This window comes from Stylophora pistillata, chromosome 5 (assembly GCF_964205215.1).
Source record: "Stylophora pistillata chromosome 5, jaStyPist1.2, whole genome shotgun sequence".
Taxonomy (NCBI): Eukaryota; Metazoa; Cnidaria; class Anthozoa; order Scleractinia; family Pocilloporidae; genus Stylophora; species Stylophora pistillata.
Window position 1 is genome coordinate 33991900 of NC_142523.1, and position 18124 is coordinate 34010023.

Below are 18124 nucleotides of genomic sequence, written 5' to 3' on the forward strand. Positions count from 1 at the left end.
AAACGGTTCAAAGCGCCTCAAATCTTTGTGTTATTTTGCGGTAGGGAGTGATGGACCGAAAATCATAACAAACCATGCACATAGACAGGTAAAAACGAGCGATATATTATCCCGACGTTTCGGCGACTTCATGACGCCATTATTAAGGGTACAAATGAAAATCAAATTAACTAATGCGAGTTCAAGAGTTACAACTAATTTACATAGGGGTGGTAGCTACACAAATACTTTAGCACGGATAGAATCCGTTTGCACGTTCCAACTCGGTGTTAATTGTTTGATGTAAAGCATCTCGTTGACAAGACAATCGAATTTGTTCATGCACTTCTTGAGAAATTTGAAACAGCTAAGAAGGTCCCCAGGGACAGCACCTACCTGGTCGATGTCGTCGTGCTTGCGTACTGAAGATGACGTGCTCTTATGGCTATCCACGCGGGCATATAAATGCCCACGTGTGTAACCAACATAGCTCCCTGTATCACACAGGTTACATTTAAATTGGTACACTACGCACTGTTATTACTAAATTATTAAACTAATATTACTACTAAGTACCACTGTTACTAGTTTTTCAGAATTATAATGCACTATACTATAACATACTAACACAGATATTACTACTTCTAGTATTGCAATTAGCTTAACCAGTCACTTATTTATTAGCCACTTTTTATGAAATTTATCTAAAGTATTATTCTTCATACACACATAGTTTTCAATTTCAAACTTATTTTAAACCTTTAATTTGAAGCAGGATATATAGGGTAATATTTGAGTTCTTTTTCAATCCCATAAATAGAAGTATAGAAGTATAGAAGGTATCTTGCTCTTCATTGCCGTTAAATATATTTATATTGAAGTTTTGTCGCTTAATTCACTTTGTTTTCACCTCCGATGTAGATAAGTACGTTCCGATTGCAAGCAAACGGCTAGGAGTCTTCTTCGGGCGAGCCGATCACGTTCCACAACAGCAATGAAAAGATCCTAAGACAAATAATAGCATCAATCAGCATTATTTTTTCCTCAAGGCACTAGGACAAGCCTCGCTGGTAAGTACATTGCGTCATTGTGTAATTTAGTTGTTGCGGACCAGGATTGCTTATTATGAAACTGAAACGAATTATCTACCATTCCCTTTTAGAAAACATTAAGAGATACCAGTCTTCGCTCGGGATAGAGGATCACGTACCTCCTTACCATTCATTATATTGGGTATGTTTTGAAGATGATGTAAGATAAATAGACTGGAAAAACTATATTTCTTTGCCTGTAATCGTTAAAGTCCTATCCCCGTAGATACTTATGACTCGATCGCCTCAATTGTAATTCTTGATCCTGAAGTTTACGAAGAGAACTGCAGCAAAAAATATTTCAACGTCAACTGAATCGCTTAGGCTCTCAGTGCGGGTCCCCTCGCATTTCATCCGCGCCGATATCAAGCTAATCGTGTCAGTTTTGCGCGTTGTTATTATCCATGTATCCAGACTACGAGAAGAACGTTCATATTGTCCTCGGGTCGGTTTTCTTTTGTGCTTTTTATTTCCAGCCTCTCTTTTCGATTGCATTTGGCACGCATTCTGTTTGTCTCAGTGTTTCTACCTGTGTACATTTGATAAACCACTGGCAAAGATTTCATGTAAGTCGCATTTGGAACTAACTATCGCTTTGTAACAATGATAATAATAACTTTATTATTTTACTTATCTAGCGCGTTAGACGCGTCTAATTTATACCAATACTCTTTCGAGCTGGCATAGAAGAAAATGTTACTTAAGGAATTGTAATTAAATAGTGAAACAGGGAGGACCGAGAGAGATGGGGGGGGGGAGGGGGTGGATAGGCTCCATCTTTTCTCCCTTTCACTTTTTAAGCTAAGTACGGGTTATTTCACTCACATCAGCGAATAATTTTTCAGACTTTTGTAGAGCGAATCAAAGTGTTATTTTGCGGCGGACAGATAATGGAACACGGATCAAACCAAAGTGAATTCAATAGTTGTCGGTAAAACATTTGATATTAAACCTGCAGGGTGCAGTAATATCAGTGTTCTGTTGAATACAGAAAGCAGTCTATATTTTTTATAGCAATGATAAATCACCACCTCACGAAAGGTTTCCAAAACTTGGCAGCAGCAAGTATCATAATTTCATTTGCATGAAAGTTATGAGTAGCAGATACAACTCTATTCAAACGAAAAATACTTCCTAGAACTGCTATATTGGAAGAGAAGGAGCTTCATGAGACCGTAACAAGATGAAATTTAACTGTGATTTCTTCCATCTTCCTTAACACAAATTCCCCTAAATCAATGAAAATGTATACTCAACAAAAGAACTCCCATGTTTGGTTGGGCACCGAATATCTTCGTTACTTCAAAGCAGGTTGCTTCTTGTTTCAAATGGATTTCTTAGATCAAGCTGGAGAAGGTCTTTACCAGCTCTATTTTCAGTTTAAGTCATCCTTTCATTGAAGTTGACTATTTTTCAACGATCAAAGTTTGTTTGGGTGATTGCAAAGAAACGTAACCAGGAAAATACAAACTATTTTCTATTAACTGTTCGACGTAACCCAAAAACCTGTCTTTCTTACTTCAGCAAAACAAAAGCAGTTCAAATGGCCCATTGATATGGCGTCATAATTATTCGATCATCGCTTTATAAGTATTGTGCGGCCTTCCAATGAAATCTCTCGAAGTCTCTTATCCTGTCTTGCTTAGAGACGTGATTAATGTGCATTGCGACGAAGCCAGATTAGCTTTCGCATGCGAGTTCTTCAAGTGTTTTGTTGACTACAGAAAGCAACCTATATTCTTTATCGCTGATAAAGTATTATTACCTCCCGAAAAGTTTCTAGAACTTTGACAACGTGAAGCAAACTTTAATTCACTTACCTGAAAGTTATGCGTAACAGATAGAACTCGTTTCAAACGAAAAAGAAACAAGCGAACATTGTAGAATACTTATCTTGATACGAAACACGCTGCAGGAGAGGGAGCATAATACAAAAAACTAGTTTAGCAAAAAGATAGAATTGCACTGCGACTTCTGCTATCGTCGCTTTAAGTTAGAGATGTTTGTGACTTGATGTTTGTGACTTGAATTTTGCTGGGAGAATCATCCATTGTTTTAAGGACTAGAGGTGGGAAAACTTTGTTAAGAATACCAGCCTTGAATCAAGGCTCCAGAAGATTTATTAAATACTTTTCACGGTGAATTTTTCACCTTTATTTTCTATCATGCAGATCACATTAAAACTGTAAAGTAAATTTATTTCTCTACCTCCTCTTGTAAAAGGATATTTTTATTGATTCTAAATGAATGATTTTCAGATGTGCAATGTTTTCTAGGTACTCTCGGACTAACTGACCCCATTAAAAAAAGAGAAAATAGTTCTATTTTCAAGCTTTTAAAAAGTGCCAACCAAAAATTGATTTCTTTTGTGTTAGAAAGCCTAATAAAAGTTATTGGTTATAGCGGTGGAAAGTTTCTGTCTAAATAACTTTTTAATTACCCGTAAGGAGTGGGATAAAAGGTCTTTTGCTGACTTCCTCTGCGAAGATACCGGTTAACGTGACCTTTAATTCCGGTGAAAAACTGCGTTTTCCGTTTATAAATATTTGTTTTAACGTATAATGGGCCACTTATAATAATACTTTTCTTGTAGCTCTATCACGGGCACAGTGTTTTATCCCCTCCGACTCAACGAAAGTCACCACCCCTGAATGTAGGGATGACTTAAAGGTAGTGTGAAGTCGATGGACCTTTTAACTTTCGCCAACGAGCAAAGCGCTCCTTCGAAAAAAAAGAACTTGTCAAACATGTAAAACACTGCTGTAATAGGTTGGCTTGTCTTTGAAGCCCAAAACAATGAAGCTTCCTAAATGACCATCCCACTCCTAACCCTATAACCTTACCCAACAAGTCAATGTTCTGCTGTTTTATTTCTGATGAGATCACGCGCAGATCAGGTGTAAAAATAGACACTGTGTCATCAGGTATGTTTCGCAATAATCTTTAGTGGCTTTCGGTTTGGTGCCCTGTTCACCTTCGAAAGGAGTCTTGCTTTTTTTTCTGGAGAAATACATCGATGCAAAGCTTCAATAGCCCCTGAAATCCTCAAAGAGGTAAGACTAGATCATTTGTAATCTAGATTGAGAAGCAATTAAGTGTCTGTATACAACAAGACTATAACTCAGTGTACGAACCATTAAGAGTTTTGTCACAAATCCATGCTCGTGTGCGCGAAGTGTTATACTTAACGGCTCTATGAACGAGTTTAGGCCTGCTCCATTTTAAACATTTACCAACAGCTAAGTCGATTTCATTTTGTAGAAAACAATTTGGGAATTTGTCCCTCATTCATTTCGCGAAATATATAGATCTTTTTAGACGTTTTGTTGTGAAGTATCGCTGAGTATTTTTACGAGTTATTTGTATTTTGACTCGCCCTACGGGCTCGTCAAAATGCGGCACAACTCGTAAAAATACTCAGCGATACTACACAACCAAATGTCTAATGAGTTATTTATTATCCAACACGCCAAACTGTTATTTCAGTGCGGGCGAATTTCGCGGATTTTATTTGCGAGGAGTGCGTGACAGAAGTATGCGAAGCGGAACGGAATTGGCGCGTTGTTGTGCTGCTGTTTCTATTTTCTTCATTAATGAAGAAATTTTCTGGTCGTCAAGCTGTTTTTCTTCGTTCGATTCATCTAATGAACTTGGACCTATATTTGCTAGCCATTTTGACTCTTTTTCGTCGGAAATATGATTCAAATTGTTCGCCCCTTGCTTATTTTTTTTTTTTCGTAACCACAATTCTTCGCTCGCCCGATGCGAGAAAACCTGTTTAACCGGTACTACAATAGACGAGTACAAATACCGCGTGATATTTGTACTCGTCTATGGCGTTATTTGTACTCGTCTTGGTGTAGTTGTATAAGAAAGTCTCTTAACCGGACGGATGTACAGCGATTCTTTATTTGGTGAATGAAAAACCTCATCGCTTATTTCGCTTTGTTTTTTCCTCCGATGTAAATTGGAACGTTTCGATAGCAAGGAAACGGTCTGGAGTCTTTATTGTTCGTGCCAGCCCATCACGATCTAAAACGGCAGTGAAAAGATGATCAGATCAACAATAGCATTTAACAACCTTACTGTGTTCCTCAAGGCACTGAAATAAGTCTCACTGGTAAGTACATTATGTCAGAGCGTAATTTAGTTGTTTCCGTAAAGGGCCAGTACTTGCCAATCATGAAATTTAAACTAAACATCTACCTATCTTTGGACAACAACAAGAGCTACATGTCTTTGCTCTCGAGATTGATCACGAACGAAGATCGTTAAGTTTCTTGCCAATAAGCACGTTAGGTATGTTTTGAAGATGGGAAGATTTTCGAATGTATGTTGTCTAAGGTAAAACCGTAGAAAGAAATTGACACAGACAACTCCGCAGTCGATTAAGATCTTCTCTGCATCATCGTTTTCCAGACACGTTTCCCCCCTAATTTTCTAACCCTATATACTTTCAGCTGGCTCTAAATTTTACTATAAAGAAAATGCTGAATGTTTTCGCTGAAGATAACCGGTGAACTGAATACTAAACTGTTCGTTCAAAAATTTTCCTTTCGGTGAAAGGCTCAGTTTAGTGCTTTTATCATTTTTTACTTCATAAATTGTTACAATGCCGTTTGGTAAAGGGACTTTAATCAGAACGTTCTAGAAGAGGACATTCGAATATGGTTGACCTCTGTTCAAGATTACTTACTGACTCCTATTACTTGAAATATCACACCAAACACGAGAGCAGGCGGTAAATCATTCAACGTTTAGTATTCCCCTAATGTTGCCCTTTATCTGCTTTGTATTAATAGAACCGCTTCGAGAATTTCTTGAAATATTGCCTAAGGGACAGGGGAAGAACTGATGTGCTTTGCTCTACCACTTTTTCATTTTTTGACTTACCTCCTCCAACGTCCCCCATTCCGATGAAATAGTTCTATTTACACGTAACGGATCAGCGCATTTGCTGTTAAAAGACGCGTGTCATGGGATTATTATTTCAAGGCTAAGGTCACAATAGGTAACACACTGGTTTCACTTTCGTGTTCCTGTTTACAAGTTGAAGGCTGGTTGCGGATGAGCAATTTTAAGTTTCTTGTCTTGTCTGGTTGGAATTTTGACGCCTAAACGAAATTCAGAACCGATTTTAGTAGTTGTTTCAGACAAGAGATATTTACATTCTCTACAGAGGCTTAACTGTGGAGTCTTATCCTTGTTGCTGCTCTGAAAAGGACTTTGATCAACACATTCTCGAACAGAATTTAGATTTGCTCTATAATTTGACTCAACCCCCATTAAGTAGCTCTGCTCATAAACTCAACGGATCAGCGCAGAAATCGCAAGTCTGACGTTTGTGGCTTTAAAGGTGCCATAAAAAATGATGCAATGTCTAGAGATTATTTCTGAAGGTCACAGTATGTAACTAATCAGTTTCACTTTCATGTTCTTGGTTATTAGCTTCTAAATAGCTCATATTGTCCTTGCGTCGGTTTTCTTTCTTACTTATTCTCTTTCCGATTGCGTAGTCTTACGCACGCATTTTTTGTTTCAGTGTTTCTATTTGTGTATGTTGGACAAATCACTGGCATCGATTTCATGTGAATCACATTTGGAGGTAACTATCACTTAATGATAATGATTATAACAACTTTATTATTTTACTTATATAGCGCATTGCGGTGCGGTGTACAATATTCTTTCGGAATGGTATAGAAGCAAATAATACATATGGAATTGTATTTTAATGTGAACAGGGAGGGAGTGGGGATGGGGTAAGCTCAATCTTGCCCCCCCGTCTCACTTCTTCCACGCTAAGTAAGGTTATCGTACCCAACTTAAAGACGAATTTTCCAGACTTTTGTAGAGCGAAAGAACTTCGAAAAATAATGAAGGTTCACGTGTCGAGGCACATCCTAGTGTTGTTTGCTGCGGAGAGATGATGGACAAAGAATCAAACCAAAGCAAATTCAATAGTTATCAGTAAAACAATTGATATTAAACTTGCAGAGTGCAGCTATTTAGGGAGGTAGATAAGGTGTTCTGCCTGAAGGCCAAAGAAGTTTTCGCTTTCGCGTTCGTCGAGTGTTTTGTTGACTACAGAAAGCAGCCTATATTCTTTATCGCAGATGATCAATCACCACCAAAAAGTTTCCAAAACTTGACAGGAGCAAGTACCTTAGTTTCATTTGCATGAAATTTATGAGTAGCAGATACAACTCTTTTCAAACGAAAATTACTTCCTAGAATTGCTATATTGGAAGAGAAGGAGCTTCATGAGACCGTAACAAGATGAAATTTAACCGTGATTTCTCCCATCTTCCTTAACGCAAATTCCCCTACATCAGTGAAAATGTTATTGATGTTATTTTGTTATGCTTTGTAATTTCTTTAATCTAATATTCTGAGTTTATCAACTCAACAAAAGAACTTCTATGTTTGGTCGGGCACCGAATATCTTCAATACTCCAAAGCAGGTTGCTTCTTATTTCAAATGGATTTCTTAGCTCAAGCTGAAGAAGGTCTTTACCAGCTCTATTTTCAGTTTAAGTCATCCTTTCATTCAAGTTGATATTTTTCAACGATCAAAGCTTGTTTGAGTGAGTGTAAAGAAAAGTAACCAGGAAAATACAAACTATTTTCTCTTAACTGACGTAACCCAAAAACCTGTCTTTCTTACTTCAGCAAAAATAAACCAGTTCAAATGGCCCATTTATATGGCGTCAAAATTATTTGATCATCGCTTTATAAGTATTGTGCGGCCTTCCAATGAAATCTCTCGAAGTCTCTTGTGCTGTCTTGCCTAGAGACGTGATTTATGTGCATTGCGACGAAGCCAGATTAGCTTTCGCATGCGAGTTCCTCAAGTGTTTTGTTGACTACAGAAAGCAGCATATATTCTTTATTGCTGATAAAGTATTATTACCTCACGAAAAGTTTCTAGAACTTTGACAACGTGAAGCAAACTTTAATTCACTTACCTGAAAGTTATGCGTAGCAGATACAACTCGTTTCAAACGAAAAAGAAACAAGCGAACATTGTAGAATACTTATCTTGATACGAAACACGCCGCAGGAGAAGGAGCGTAATACAGAAAACTATTTTAGCAAAAAGATAAAATTGCACTGCGACTTCTGCTATCGTCGCTTTAGGTTAGAAAAGAGATGTTTGTGACCTTACGTTCTTTTGATACTCTAACTAATACGATCCATTGTCTAATATGCTGACCGTATCAAATGAACAAAAGACGGAACTGTTTAGCAAAGTTGACAGTAATTATGAAAAACGCAAGGGGCAAAAAGCAGCGGATTACGGCTGCCACAACTTCATTAAAACTCCAGAAATTTTGCTGGGAGAATCATCCATTTTAAGGACTAGAGGTGGAAGAGATAAGAGGACCTCAAGAGATAAAACTCTGTTTAGTGCTACAGTATACCAGCACTGTAGTGTCACAGTATACCAGCACTGAAGTGCCACAGTATACCAGCACTGCAGTGCCGCAGTATACCAGCACTGCATTGCCACAGTATACCAGCACTGTAGTGATAGTTCCAGAACTCAGTGGGATAATCCAGCTGCGAACAAACTGCCAAAGCCTTTGAAGCTTTGAGATCTAATGTCCGTGAGATGAAGAAGAAACGAAATAAATAGCGAACAAAACAAGTGTTGTAGAGCGTTTTCAAGGCTCGTTATTTCAAGCATTTTTAGGTTTACCTTTTGTTTTATTAAGTCTCTCCTTTTCGCCCCTACGTGCTATTTTGAACTTGGCTCAGCACTTACCGTGCTAGACATTTTAATCCTTTGTTATGGTTGAAGATAACTAGTTTGCTAGGTGGTCATGTTTGAGTTGGTAAAACTGACCTTGAGTTTTACCCACACTGAACATCCTGTTTTGGAAGTTCCCACGGTTAGCTAGCCCAGACATGTCTGTGATTTTTGTATTTAATACTGGAGCACTCCTTGCTGAAAGTAGTAGAAATAAGCAGTGGAACAAGAGAGAGAATAAAGAAGAAAATTAGAGAGTCTCAGTACCTCTTGTTAATTTGCCAAGCGAGTGGTAAAACCCCTCAACAAAAGTGCTTTTCGTGAAATGTCTTCTTAAACTTGTTCCAAACGTCAATATTGCATAAAAGAACGCTTATTATGTCAAATATATCTCTTGGCTCAGGCTGGAAAGAATTCTGTCTCTCTACCAACTTTTAACACAGACCCCGTTTTGTCATTTTCACTTATCTTTCATTACAGATCACTTGCCGTGAAAGTAAGCCTTGACTGATAACAGTTACATAAGCCGTGAACAAAAAGTAAATAGATTTGAAAATTCTTGCGAAAGAAACCTCAAGCAACAGAAACCCAGAGCAGATCTGTGGCAGCACTAAATGCAGAAGGCTTCCTTCCGCTGTTAGGAGCCGTCTAGATTGTCGAACAGCATGAGAATTTGTAATATTCATTTACTAATCAGATCAAAGTCGTTCAAATCTCCGTGTTACTTTGCGGTAAGAGGTGATGGATCAGAAATCAAAACAAACTATTCTTAATACTTCTCAAACAAAAGAAAAATAGATGACATGTTGCCATGTATCTGTTCAATAATAGATGACAAAAGTGTCACGTGAGGCACAGCAGAGTGTGTCACTGATGTTCTTACTATTTTGACGTCTTCTGTGATCTATTACTAAACAGACCCACGGCATCATGGATGATCTATTATTCAATTTATTATTACTTATATAGCGCAAAATACATGTGGATATGATCTAATGCGCTAGAATTCTGATTGTTTTATATGATAAATACGTCTGTCCTCCAGTCGATCATTGGTAAGAACCAATCACAATTGCAGCGTTATTTAGCTTATGATACATAAAACACCGGATATGCTGCTGTGTGTAGCTTTAAACGCATGTGATTCTTAACTATTCAACCTTTGAACGCAGACAGTTTAAGTATTCCAAAGGTTTCCCAAACTTCCAGAACGGTATGTATTATCTAAGTTACTGATTCAAGTGAGTTCCAGATAACTTTTTTCTCTGAATTTGGTTGTGTTATCGATCTATAGAATCAGAGTGATAATTTCCATTCGTGAAGAAACCTCAGTTCACGAGTTGACGTAAATTAAAGTTAACCGTCACGTGTGGTGTGTATCATTTTATACAGTACGCTGGGAATTTATTTCGGCTCAGGTTGGCAAAGTTCTCTAGTATTTATCTAAGAGTGATGGCTGGTTTTTACTTAACGCTATCATACTTGAATGAAGTGAGAAGCGATTCTTTATTGATCACTAGAAAGTGAGCTGAGAGAATGGAATTCAATGTTAAGAGACCTTATTAAGTAAGATTATCATAACTAATTACCTCGGACGCAAAAAAAAATAAACTGAAAAGACGGAAAAAAATTCGTATAGCTTAGAAATTATTGACTTTGACCATCAGTTCTCAGACTTAGACAGTATTCCTGATGCTTTAAACATTTTCTCTGTTATAGGAAAATTCATTACCTGACGAGGGACTCGTGCGGTATCAGTTTTTGCAGGAAAGTTAACGCGGAATTGACGAGGTAGGTGATCGATTTTCCTTAAGTCGCATATTTGAACAAAAATTAGTAAAATCAGAGTTAACTTCGTTTGCTTCTTCGGATGAGCCAAAAAAATAAAGGCTGATAGTTTCTAAAGAAACTGTTTGGGGCTGCGTCGGTGGGGGTAACGAAATAATTTGAATATATCAACAAAGTTGAAATGGTAAATTGGCCACTGTTACGATTATAAAAGCTGACGTTTCGAGCGTTAGCCCTTCGCTCCGACGAAGAGCTAACGCTCGAAACGTCAGCTTTTATAATCGTAACGGTGGCCAATTTACCATTTCAGCTTTGTTGATACATTCAAATTAAATTGAGAAAAAAAATGATGTGAAGTTGTTAAAAAGTAGCCTTGATTCTTTGCTGCTCAATTTTCCTTCATATCCCTAGTCCTGGCGTCAATTTAGCTCCACCCTGTGAATAAAGGAAATAGACTTCCTTGTTTTTGACCCACCCCTTTCCTAAAAAAAACATGTCTAAGCGCGTATCGCTAGATCTTGACACATATACTATTTGCAAAGACAACCCTGATGCCCATTAACAAAACTTTGGTTTTGCGCAGGTTCAAACAAGAGATGGCCGCTGCATTTGAATACACGGAAGAGCAGCTAAATTACTTCAGGATTTGTTACGTTGTCACTGATATTATAACAGAGGGTCTGCGAACAATCTTTAAACAAGAATGGGACAGTCGCCACAAGACAAGACTAGGAGAATGGAAAGATCAACCTAAAAATGGACTGGACTTTTGGAATGGGGAGTCCCTAAAGAACAGAAAAAAAAACGCACGGCTGTTATCAACCATGAAAAATGGCGATAGAGCTGAATGGGATTGTACCATGCTGTTTTACGCTATTCTTTTTTCAGATTGTATCCACGGTCTCAATTCAGTGGTTCGATCAAACATAGTTGATATAAGAAATATTCGGAATGAAATCGCACATGACGAAGCAGGCCAACTCTCTGACGGATATTTCAATATTGTTATATCGCGGGTGAAAACTGCATTCGTCGCCCTCGGTCTTCCCACATTAAAAATCAATGAAGTCCAAAATCAAACAGCCTTCCCCACAGAGGAGTTAAGTGAAGTTTTAAGGGAGGTTAACGACCTGAGACAAAAACTTAAAGAGAAGGAAAAGGAACTTAAAGGAAAAGAAAAAGAGCTTCAAGAGAAAGAAAAGGTACTTCAAGTAAAAGAAGAACAGAGGCTTGCCTTGCAAGAACAGTTACACGCAGATGTCTCTCCATTTTGCATTCTCCCTCCTAAACCAACACACGTCATCGCTGCTCGAGAATCTGAAGTTGATGAAATTATGCGAAACCTGCAAACATTAAAACGCACCGATGATGGGATGAGCATACTGTATTTGTCAGGAAATCCAGGAAGTGGCAAATCTCAGCTGGCCCGTTTAGCAGCCAAGCGATTCTACGACGAAGTCAAAGAAACACCTTCCGCAGCTTCATTTGTCATGACACTGAATGCTGAAAGCCCAGAAACAATTTTGAACTCGTATGTCGATTTTGCTCAACATTGCAAATGTCCCGGATATGAAATAACAAACACTTACGGCTCGAAGGATTTGAACACCGACGACAAGATTTCATATCTCAAGTCCCTAATAAGTGCAAAAATTAAGCATTACACTTCATGGCTGGTGGTAGTTGATAATGGGAACTCTCTTTCAAGCGGTCTTTTGCCTGATGCAGGAAACGAGGTGTGGGCAAGTGGCCAGATGCTAATAACAACGCAGGGCACTGCGTCTATGCCGTTAACAAGCTCTTCCGTACAAAACCTTTCCGTCAGCGCAGGAATGCAACCTAACGACGCATGCTCTTTGCTGAGCATTCTTTCTGATATCCCAATTAATGACATAGAGAAAGAAGTTGCTAAGGTATTAGACTACCAGCCACTTGCCCTAGCGGCTGCAGCCACGTATGTGCGACAAGTTCGTCAGAGTAAGGTATCCTCGAAATTTGGCTGGAGCGACTACCTGAAGAAATTGGAAGAGGGGAAACGAAGTGCTACTGAAATCAGACTTGCTGAGAGCAATCCAAGCTATCCAAACTCCATGACCAAAGTAATAACACTCGCTGTCGAAAAGGCGATGGCGGACGATATAATTTTCCATCACATCTTCAATTTTCTCTCTGTGTGTGCATTACAGCCGATCCTTCAAGAAGCTGTTATCGAGTACGTCAGAGCAGTAGATGAAGATTTTGAAGATGAAGATATGATGAGAATGAGAATGAATCAATGTTCATTATTGCTGATTGAAGAAAAAGAAGAAGAGGAACAAGAAGAGGAAGAAGAAGAAAAAGTGAGTGGTGTCTATATTCGAGCTCATGGTATTGTTCACGATGTTATTAAATCTGCGACGAAAGATTGGACAAAGGATGAAGTTTACGAAGTGGTATATGGGGCTGTAGTGTCATTCTCAAAATTCGAAAAATTAGCTTCCATTGATGTGGGAACAAAATTAGCTCCCCATTTAAAGATGTTAAGCTTAAAACTTGAACAAGTGGTAATTAGAAGAGAAAAGCCAGAATTCTACGAAAGAGCACTTAAGTCTTTGAGTTCTTACGCTGGTGGCCTTTGCACCCTCGGTGACATGTGCCATGACCACAGTGAGTTTGGAGCAGCGTTAGTCTTTTATAAATTGCTGTTAAAAATGATTGAAACAAGTCACGAAGGAGAGGACCTGATAAAAGCAGCATGTTACAGCAACTTGGGTATTGTACACAACGAGCTGGGCAAAACGCACCAAGCAGAAGACTACTATAATCATGCACTGGAGATTCGTCTGAAGAAACTGGGACCTGATCATGTTGATGTTGCATCCTCTTACAACAATCTGGGTCGTTTACACAGTGAACTGGGCGAAACAGATCAAGCAAAAGACTACTATAGGCGTGCACTGGAGATTCGTCTGAAGAAGCTAGGACCTGATCATGTTGATGTTGCATCCTCTTACAACAATCTGGGTATTTTACACAAAGTGCTGGGCGAAACAGATCAAGCAAAAGACTACTATAAGCGTGCACTGGAGATTCGTCTGAAGAAGCTTGGACCTGATCATGTTGATGTTGCAGCCTCTTACAACAATATGGGTAGTTTACACAGTGCCCTGGGCGAAACAGATCAAGCAAAAGACTACTATAAGCGTGCACTGGAGATTCTTCTAAAGAAGCTAGGACCTGATCATGTTGATGTTGCAAACTCTTACAACAGTCTGGGTACTTTACACAGAGCGCTGGGCGAAACAGATCAAGTAAAAGACTACTATAATCAATCACTGGAGATTCGTCTGAGGAAGCTTGGACCTGATCATGTTAATGTTGCAGCCTCTTACAACAATCTGGGTGGTCTACACAGTGACCTGGGCGAAACAGATCAAGGAAAAGACTACTTTAAGCGTGCACTGGAGATTCTTCTAAAGAAGCTAGGACCTGATCATGTTGATGTTGCAACCTCTTACAACAATCTGGGTATTTTACACAAAGCGCTGGGCGAGACAGATCAAGCAAAAGACTACTATAAGCGTGCACTGGAGATTCGTCTGAAGAAGCTTGGACCTGATCATGTTGATGTTGCATCCTCTTACAACAATCTGGGTAGTCTACACAGTGACCTGGGCGAAACAGATCAAGCAAAAGACTACTATAAGCGTGCACTGGAGATTATTCTAAAGAAGGTAGGACCTGATCATGTTCGTATTGCAGCCTCTTACAACAATCTGGGTATTTTACACAAAGCGCTGGGCGAAACAGATCAAGCAAAAGACTACTATAATCAATCACTGGAGATTCGTCTGAAGAAGCTTGGACCTGATCATGTTGATGTTGCAGCCTCTTACAACAATATGGGTCGTTTACACAGTGACCTGGGCGAAACAGATCAAGCAAAAGACTACTATAAGCGTGCACTGGAGATTCTTCTAAAGAAGGTAGGACCTGATCATGTTCATGTTGCAGGCTCTTACAACAATCTGGGTATTTTACACAAAGCGCTGGGCGAAACAGATCAAGCAAAAGACTACTATAAGCGTGCACTGGAGATTCGTCTGAAGAAGCTTGGACCTGTTCATGTTGATGTTGCAGCCTCTTACAACAATCTGGGTAGTTTACACAGTGACCTGGGCGAAACGGATCAAGCAAAAGACTACTATAAGCGTGCACTGGAGATTCGTCTAAAGAAGTTTGGACCTGATCATGTTAAAGTTGCGGCCTCTTACAACAATCTGGGTAGCTTACACAGTGACCTGGGCGAAACAGATCAAGCAAAAGACTACTATAAGCGTGCACTGGAGATTCATCTAAAGAAGCTAGGACCTGATCATGTTGATGTTGCAACCTCTTAGAACAATCTGGGTACTTTAGACAAAGCGCTGGGCGAAACAGATCAAGCAAAAGACTACTATAATCAATCACTGGAGATTCGTCTGAAGAAGCTTGGACCTGATCATGTTGATGTTGCAGCCTCTTACAATAATCTGGGTAGTTTACACAGTGACCTGGGCGAAACAGATCAAGCAAAAGACTACTATAAGAGTGCAGTGGAGATTCTTCTGAAGAAGGTAGGACCTCATCATGTAGATGTTACAACCTCTTAGAACAATCTGGGTAGTTTACACAGTGACCTGGGCGAAACAGATCAAGCAAAAGACTACTATAAGCGTGCACTGGAGATTCTTCTGAAGAAGGTAGGACCTCATCATGTAGATGTTACAACCTCTTAGAACAATCTGGGTAGTTTACACAGTGACCTAGGCGAAACAGATCAAGCAAAAGACTACTATAAAGGTGCACTGGAGACTCGTCTGAAGAAGCTTGGACCTGATCATGTTAAAGTTGCAGCCTCTTACAACAATCTGGGTAGTTTACACAGTGACCTGGGCGAAATCGATCAAGCAAAAGACTACTATAAGCGTGCATGGGAGATTCTTCTGAAGAAGCTTGGACCTGATCATGTTGATGTTGCAACCTCTTAAAACAATCTGGGTATTTTACACAAAGCGCTGAGCGAAACAGATCAAGCAAAAGAGTACTATAATCAATCACTGGAGATTCGTCTGAAGAAGCTTGGACCTGATCATTTTGATGATGCAGCCTTTTACAACAATCTGGGTAGTTTACACAGTGACCTGGGTGAAACAGATCAAGCAAAAGACTACTATAAGCGTGCACTGGAGATTCTTCTGAGGAAGCTAGGACCTGATCATGTTCATGTTGCAGCCTCTTACAACAATCTGGGTAGTTTACACAGTGACCTGGGCGAAACAGATCAAGCAAAAGACTACTATAAGCGTGCACTGGAGATTCTTCTGAAGAAGCTAGGACCTGATCATGTTGATGTTGCAACCTCTTACAACAATCTGGGTATTTTACACAAAGCGCTGGGCGAAACAGATCAAGCAAAAGACTACTATAATCAATCACTGGAGATTCGTCTGAAGAAGCTTGGACCTGATCATGTTGATGTTGCAGCCTCTTACAACAATATGGGTAGTTTACACAGTGACCTGGGCGAAACAGATCAAGCAAAAGACTACTATAAGCGTGCACTGGAGATTCTTCTGAAGAAGCTAGGACCTGATCATGTTGATGTTGCAACCTCTTACAACAATCTGGGTATTTTACACAAAGCGCTGGGCGAAACAGATCAAGCAAAAGACTACTATAATCAATCACTGGAGATTCGTCTGAAGAAGCTTGGACCCGATCATGTTGATGTTGCAGCCTATTACAACAATCTGGGTAATTTGCACAGTGACCTGAGCGAACTCCAACAGGCCAGGCATTGTTTTGATCGTGCACTGGTAATTTTTATTTCGAGATACCGTCAAGATCATGTTAGGGTACGAGAGGTCAGGAGGAACTTCTCTCGGCTACAACAGAAAAGGAGGTGCGTCGTGAATTAAGGTTTAAGCTGCTTTGAAAAGAAGAAAGGATGGACTTGTAGATAGTCTAGAAACTGGGCTAATTTAAAAACGGCGAAGGCCTTTAATTCTTTTTAGACGTTGCTGGCCCTTTGCTGGAGAAGTATCGCCAGAATCTAGACCGTTTTGATATTTTCGCTATATTTGATATCATTTGAGCTTCTTGTATCCTGATCTGCAAACTCTGTGATCGGAGACAGGTTAAAGACGTTTCCTTGCTTGAAGTCCCACGTTCAGGACAAAATCGTTTATGAATCGCCATATAGTGCTGCTTCTTCTGAATTATGACTTTTGATTGATTGGCTTGTGTACATATCACTCTCTTCTTATCAGCAACGTAACTTTATAAAGTAAAAGATAGCCTGGTGGTTTCGTTATGTTTTATATTTGATGGAACTTAAACTAAAAACAGGCTCCTCCTGTAAGAAGGAGTATAATTTACAAGGTTTCCAAATGAATAGCTCAGGACTCAATAGCACTGTAGATCTCAGTCTGAGAAGTTTCAAAGTATTGTAATAGATTAAGAGAGTCCTTGTGATATTACCTTAGAATTTGAAATTTCGTTGAAGTGGAGACATAAACGCTTTATTTATTATTTTCTCATACATTCTTAGATGAATGTCGCGCGTTAACTACAGAGTGTACGAGAAGCTTCGTTTAATCGGGATGATTAGGTCTAGTAATGGTTGATTTCGACTCAGTGCATCTCAGTTCACCGATCTTTAGAATAATGACGGACTATATATGCATTAGCCTTTTGTGAGAGCTTACATAAGTTTATATATTTGTTTGCGGTCAAATGTGAGATCGTAAGAGATGATGTTTTTTTCAAATACACGGACATGTTTTTGCATCAAATAGATACTTGTGTGGTTATTATCTTTCGATTTTACTTTTGGAGCGTGCAGTGGCCCCTCCCCACCCAGATTATTCAAGCATGATTTGTTTTAGCGTCACTCCTTTGGCAAGCTCGTTATCTTGTTTTTTATTATACTGGGTGAAACTCGAAGAGAGTGCCAAACTTTAGCAGCGGCTTCAGTTTTGTATCCCAGGCGCTTGTTTCATTTTTCTTCCCCCTCCCCCGGGCCAAAAATCTTTATGTACATCTTTGGTTTAGATCCGTTGGTGAGGTTGCCGTGTACGTCGTTCCCTCCGGTTTGATGACTCTGTTTAAGACGTAGACAAGTCACATGGACTTTTGTTCGATCATAAAATAGTCAACTTATGTGTTTTCTGAAGCTTTCGATTGCAATGTTCTTCTTGACCTTTTTCATTTTGAATTGTGAACATTTGTCAAAAGAGGAAAACCTCACAGCTTTGAAAATGGCTTTTCGTCGCGGAAATTAAAATGGATAGAGCAAAGAAGCACAACACCCACAAAAAATAAAGCATGTTTTATCATGAATTTGCAACTCTCCATCACACTTATAGGTCGTCGCAGTACAGACCCTGCAACGTTCGGTCCATCCAAACCCAATGAGGGCCAATATGCCCCAGGACACTTTGAGCAAGTGAGGTTAATACGAAATGATTTATTAGAGGGCAGTCTGACCAAA

General features: G+C 39.2%; 1 protein-coding gene and 1 pseudogene across 1 annotated transcript in view; one reads left to right on the forward strand and one right to left on the reverse strand.

Annotated features, from left to right (window-relative positions):
* Positions 1-18124, reverse strand: part of LOC148731590 (hemicentin-1-like) — a 57222-nt gene that overhangs the window by 22107 nt on the left and 16991 nt on the right. The gene's annotated exons all lie outside the window — the stretch shown is intronic.
* LOC148731591 (uncharacterized) lies at positions 11195-17428 on the forward strand (annotated as a pseudogene).